Below are 7,174 nucleotides of genomic sequence, written 5' to 3'. Positions count from 1 at the left end.
GTCTTCACACAGCAGCAGATTTGGTGCAGTGTATGTGTGAGCACTGTGTCTCTAATGACACACATACTGATGGGAGCAGCCTGTCCCAGAATACAGGACGATTTTCCCTCCTCACTAGTTTCACTTTCCATAGATCACTGTTCAGCGTGTGTCTGGGGGAGGAGCAGCTGGATGGTCTGCTCTCTGCAGTGAGGCTGCTAGAGGGGGAGGATTTGTTACTGTGTGATGAGGGTTTCTTTATGTGGATGGGGAGGGCCTGTAGCTATGGAGGGTGGGGTTGTTGCTATAGAGGGCATGTTTGGAGTAGAGTAGGAGGTTACGACTAGTTCTCATTTCAATGCCATAACACCCCCCCTTGGACGTTCTGTTCAGAATATCTAGAAAACCATGCAAACTAGTGACAGAAAGTAAATTACTTATTGTCATAATTCTGCAGCCCAGTTATGTACTGAGATTATGTGAAAATCCCGAACAACCCCTTTAAGCGGCTGGAGTAGTAGTTATGTGACCGCTCATATGCAATTTACAAAGTTGTGTACCGACTAGCTGCTCTTCATCATTCTCTCCATATTCGGTGATATACTACATTCATTGAGAGAAACAGGGAAAAGAGGCATAGGCAGTAAAATTAATCTTAAAAATATATATTTATTTAGACAAATTAAAATAATGTAAAAATAAACAAGGGAAATTTCTCAAAATACATAAAGCTGAGGGTGAAACAAGGGCCAAGGACCATACCAAAAAGGGCAGCATATATTAAAAAGAATGTCAATATAGCAAATCACTTGTTAGATAGTACCCACTTTAAGTGCATAGTGCTACTACTCTATAAAGCCTTATCACAAGCACAAACATAATAATCCTAACAAAGTGCTGGAGAGCTAATAGAAAGTGCATACAAGCCTTATAATAAACAACTGCCTTAAAATTCAGAAATCAAGTTACTTCCATAAGTGTATGTCCTGGTCCTGGGCACCCCTCAGCTACCCCGACAGCGCCGTTTCGCCAAAGTGGCTTCCTCAATAGGGGACATGCCCTGTTGCATGTACATGGGACCTGTGTGGCCTTTCTCAATACAAGTGAATTGGGGGAGCCAGGGCATGCCTCGTTGTCACATGATTGCATACTTGCAGTTACATGAAATCCCACTCATCACCGGCACTGGAAAATCCTGACAGCATGCAGTGCACACACTGAGGATTCAGAAATCTGCCGTCGCATACAATGATTGCAGACTTTCATGATAAACTTGGACAAGCTTTAATGCTCCTAACAAATTCAGATGTACTAACCATTAAAGGAAATATGTCAGTAAGTGTGGAAGGTCGGCTCACTTAGCTGCTCGAGGTAGACACAGGCACACGTGGGGTTAAAGTTTCTGGGAGGTTTATTGCATCATAAACCCAGAATGGTAAAAGAAAAGACAGCTTTTCTGGCTCAAAAGGAAATAAAAAGTTCACAAAAAGTCCAGGTTTTCTATCCTTACATCATGCCGATCTCAGATTACATAGCAAAAACCTGCTGACGTAATCTTACAATTTATGGATCATTACATGTGTACAGGATCAGACCTAATAACAGCACACAAATATACAGTCATGGCCAAAAGTATTGACACCCCTGCAATTCTGTCAGATAATACTCAGTTTCTTCCTGAAAATGATTGCAAACACAAATTCTTTGGTATTATTATCTTCATTTAATTTGTCTTAAATGAAAAAACACAAAAGAGAATGAAGCAAAAAGCAAAACATTGATCATTTCACACAAAACTCCAAAAATGGGCCGGACAAAAGTATTGGCACCCTCAGCCTAATACTTGGTTGCACAACCTTTAGCCAAAATAACTGCGACCAACCGCTTCCGGTAACCATCATTGAGTTTCTTACAATGCTCTGCTGGAATATTAGATCATTCTTCTTTGGCAAACTACTCCAGGTCCCTGATATTTGAAGGGTGCCTTCTCCAAACTGCCATTTTTAGATCTCTCCACAGGTGTTCTATGGGATTCAGGTCTGGACTCATTGCTGGCCACCTTAGAAGTCTCCAGTGCATTCTCTCAAACCATTTTCTAGTGCTTTTTGAAGTGTGTTTTGGGTTATTGTCCTGCTGGAAGACCCATGACCTCTGAGGTAGACCCAGCTTTCTCACACTGGGCCCTAAATTATGCTGCAAAATTTGTTGGTAGTCTTCTGACTTCATAATGCCATGCACACGGTCAAGCAGTCCAGTGCCAGAGGCAGCAAAGCAACCCCAAAACATCAGGGAACCTCCGCCATGTTTGACTGTAGGGACCGTGTACTTTTCTTTGAATGCCTCTTTTTTCTCCTGTAAACTCTATGTTGATGCTTTTGCCCTAAAAGCTCTACTTTTGTCTCATCTGACCAAAGAACATTCTTCCAAAATGTTTTAGGCTTTTTCAGGTAAGTTTTGGCAAACTCCAGCCTGGCTTTTTTATGTCTCGGGGTAAGAAGTGGGGTCTTCCTGGGTCTCCTACCATACAGTCCCTTTTCATTCAGATGCCGACGGCTAGTACGGGTTGACACTGTTGTACCCTCGGACTGCAGGGCAGCTTGAACTTGTTTGGATGTTAGTCGAGGTTCTTTATCCAACATCCGCACAATCTTGCGTTGAAATCTCTTGTCAATTTTTCTTTTCCGTCCACATCTAGGGAGGTTAGCCGCAGTGCCATGGGCTTTAAACTTCTTGATGACACTGCGCACGGTAGACACAGGAACATTTAGGTCTTTGGAGATGGACTTGTAGCCTTGAGATTGCTCATGCTTCCTCACAATTTGGTTTCTCAAGTCCTCAGACAGTTCTTTGGTCTTCTTTCTTATCTCCATGCTCAAGGTGGTACACACAAGGACACAGGACAGAGGTTGAGTCAACTTTAATCCATGTCAACTGGCTGCAAGTGTGATTTAGTTATTGCCAACACCTGTTAGGTACCACAGGTAAGTTACAGGTGCTGCTAATTACACAAATTAGAGAAGCATCACAGGATTTTTCAAACAGTGCCAATACTTTTGTCCACCCTCTTTTTTATGTTTGGTGTGGAATTATATCCAATTTGGCTTTAGGACAATTCTTTTTGTGTTTTTTCATTTAAGACAAATTAAATGATGATAATAATACCAAAGAATTTGTGTTTGCAATCATTTTCAGGAAGAAACTGAGTATTATCTGACAGAATTGCAGGGGTGTCAATACTTTTGGCCATGACTGTATCACCAGAAGTACCCTCAGTACAGAACTATATCAAATATATCACTAGTACCCCCATCAGTACAGAAATGCAGCATCACAACCCTCATCAGTACAGAAATACACCACTAAAACTCCATCAATACAGACAGCATCACAACATCATCAGAGCGACATTCAAGACATGAATACATCACCAGAGCCACCATCAGTACAGGAATACGTCACTAAAACCACCATCAGTACAGAAATCACTAGCACAGCCAGCAGTACAAAAATATACCATCAGAACCCACATCAATATAGCCTTACAGCATCACAGCCCACCTCAGCACATAAATACATTGAGGAAAATAAGTATTTGATACACTGCCGATTTTGCAAGTTTTCCCACCTACAAAGAATGGCGATATCTGCAATTTTATTGTAGGTACACATTAACTGTGAGAGACAGAATCTAAAAATAAAAAATCTAAAATCACATTGTATGATTTTTAAATAATTAAATTGCAAGAAATAAGTATTTGATCACCTATCAACTAGCAAGAATTCTGGCTCTCACAGACCTGTTAGTTTTTCTTTAAGACCTCCTACTACTCATTACCTATATTAATTGCACTTGTTTGAATTTGCTACCTGTATAAAAGACAGCTGTCCATACAATCAATCACACTCCAATCTCTCAAGACCAGAGAGCTGTCTAAAGACACCAGGGACAAAATTTGTAGACCTGCGCAAGGTTGGGATGGGCTACAGGACAGTAGGCATGCAGCTTGGTGAGAAGGCAACAACTGTTAGCAGAATTATTAGAAAATGGAAGAAACACAAGATGACTGTCAATCTTGCACGGTCTGGGACTCCATGCAAGATCTCACCTGGTGGGATAAGGATGATTTGAGAATGGTCAGGAATCAGCCCAGAACTACATAGGAGGACCTGATCAATGAAGAGAGCTGGGACCACAAGTCTCAAACATTACCATTAGTAACTTACTATGCCGTCATGGATTAAAATCACATGAAAGCACATGTCCAGGTCTGTTTGAAGTTTGCCAATGACCATCTAGATGATCCAGGGAATGCATACGAGAAGGTCATGCTGTCAGATGAGACCAAAAATAGATCTTTTTGGTATTAACTCCACTTGCCGTGTTTGGAAGAAGGATGAGTACAAACCCCAAGTACACCGTTCCAACCATGAAGCATGATGGGGAAAACATCATACTTTGGGGGTGCTTTTCTTCAAAGGGAACAGGACGACTGCACTGTATTGAAGGGAGGAGGGGGTCATGTATCGTGAGATTTTGGCCAACAACCTCCTTCCCTCGAAAGAGGAGTCGTGGCTGAGTCTTCCAGCATAACAATGACCTGAAACACACAGCCAGGGCCACTAAGGCGTGGCTCTGTAAGAAGCATTTCAAGGTCCTGGAGTGGCTTAGCCAGTCTCCAGACCTGAACTCAATAGAAAATCTTTAGAGGGACTTGAAACTCAATGTTTTCCAGCAACAGCCCTGAAACTGAAAGAGCTGGAGAAGATCTATATGGAGGAGTGGATCAAAATCCCTACGGCAGTGTGTCCAAACTTGGTAAAGAACTACAGAAAAAGTCTGGCCTCAGTAATTGCAAACAAATATTTCTCTACCAAATATTAAGTTCTGTTTTTCTATTATATCAAGTACTTATTTCAAACAATTAAATGCAAATTATGTAAAAATCATACAATGTGATTTTCAGGATTTTTTTTTTAAGATTCTGTCTCTCACAATTGAAGTGTACCTACGATAAAAATTACAGACCTCTCCATTCTTTGTAGGTGGACAAACTTGCAAAATCAACAATGTATCAAACACTTTTTTCCCCCCATTGTACGTCAACAGAACCACCATCGGTATAACAATACATACCAAAACCCCATATCAGTACAGGAATACATCACTACAACCCCCATCACTACAGAAATTTAGCATCTGAACAGCAATCAGGACAGAAATACATCACCAAAATCACCATCTGTAAAAGAATACATCACCAGAACCACCATCAGTACATGAATACATTGCCATAACCATCAGTACATGAACACATAGTGCTTGGTACAGATGCTGGGAGTTGTTACCAGCCATTATCAGATTGCAGACCAAATGGGGTTAAGGTCACTTGAGTTTTCTGGCCAATCAAGCACAGTGATACTGTGGTTTTTAAATCAGATATTGGTACTTTTGGCAGTGTAGACAGGTGCCAAGTCCTGCTGGAGAATTAAATTTCCATCTCCAAAAAGCTTGTCGGCAGAGGGAAGCAACAAGTGCTCTAAAATTTCCTGGTAGATGGCAGCGCTGACTTTGGTCTTGATAAAACACAGTGGACCTACACCAGTAGAGGACATGGCTCCCCAAACCATCACTGATTGCGGAAACTTCACACTAGACCTCAAGCAGCTTGGATTGTGCACCTCTCCACTCTTCCTCCAGACTCTGGGACTTTGATTTCCAAATCAAATGCAAACTTTACTTTCATCTGGAAACAACACCTTGGACCATGAGCAACAGTCCAGTTCTTTTTCTCCTTGGCCCAGGTAAGACGCTTCTGGCATTGTCTATTGGTCATGAGTGACTTGACACAAGGAATGCAACACTTGTAGACCATGTCCTGGATGTCTGTGTGTGGTGATTCTTGAAGCAATGACTCCAGCAGTCCACTCCTTGTGAATTTCTCGCAAATTTTTGAATTGTTTTTTCTTAACAATCCTTTTAAGGCTGAGGTTATCTTGGTTGCTTTGGCACCTTTTTCTACCACACTTTTTCCTTCCACTCAACTTCCCATTAATATATTTGGATACAGCACTCTGAACAGCCAGCTTCTTTAGCAATGACCTTTTGTATCTTACCGTCCTTGTGGAGTGTGTCAATGACTGCCTTCTGGACATCTGTCAAGTCAGCAGTCTTCCCCATGATTGTGGAGCCTACTGAAACAGACTAAGGGGCCTTTTAAACGCTTGGCAGGTGTTTTCTGTTAATTATTCTAATTAACTTAAATCATGACTTTTCGGTTTTCATAGGCAGTAAGCCATAATCATCAACATTAACAGAAATAAACACTTGAAATAAATCACTGTTTGTAATGACTCTATATGAGTTTCACTATTTGTATTGAAGAACTGAAATAAAATTAACTTTTTGATATTCAATTTTGTGAGAAGCACCTGTACATGAAATCCAGAGACTCTTCACAAAACCACAGCCAGGAACAGTCTACCGGATAGCTGCCAGATCATGGGTCCATCATGAAGAACACAGATTTGACATTGTACAGGATGCCAGCTAAGGGGACCACGGCCCCCAGCTGAAACAATACAGATCTGTTCCATTGACCATCACTGAACCATGGATACATTTGAGGTAGTCAGGATTTGGACCCACCAATTACCTCACTTCATGGAAATGTTCAAAGAAGCCAGGATGTGACCTTCCGGTCACCTGGCCTTCTACCTCAATGGACTGTCAGCTTCCTAAGCTTGTCATTACCTCCTTTCAGTGCATGCCAAAGATTGGAGTAGTCAGCCCTGAAGTCTCATCTGCTCTTATCCTGGCAAGTCAGCGGAAGGGTGACACTGTGTAGTTTTGCACCATCTTGGGTATTGTGCTGGGAAATGTTCTGTATTTGCCTGTTTTGTGGTTCAATAAAGTATTGCAACAGTTTTACACTCATCCTGTGTTGTCTGAGTAGTATTATGCCCACGGCAAAAAGACAGCGGGCGTTCGGTGGGATGATTCCTGGTCCATGCAGTTTGGGCTAGCGGACCAGAGCACCAACTGACCCCCGTGTCTACACAAAAACTTTGGTTTCTTTAGCTCCAATGGAGTGCTTACCATACCGATGTACATTGTCTATGCAGCGCAGGAGAAATGTCAGCAGAATGATTAGATGATCTGATCATGCTGCTGATGATTCAATTGTACTTGCGTCTG

The sequence above is a fragment of the Dendrobates tinctorius genome, unplaced genomic scaffold, assembly GCF_039654945.1.
Source record: "Dendrobates tinctorius isolate UK_male_01 unplaced genomic scaffold, ASM3965494v1 ptg000224l, whole genome shotgun sequence".
In the NCBI taxonomy this organism is placed as follows: Eukaryota; Metazoa; Chordata; class Amphibia; order Anura; family Dendrobatidae; genus Dendrobates; species Dendrobates tinctorius.
Note: the sequence above shows the minus strand (reverse complement) of the source record.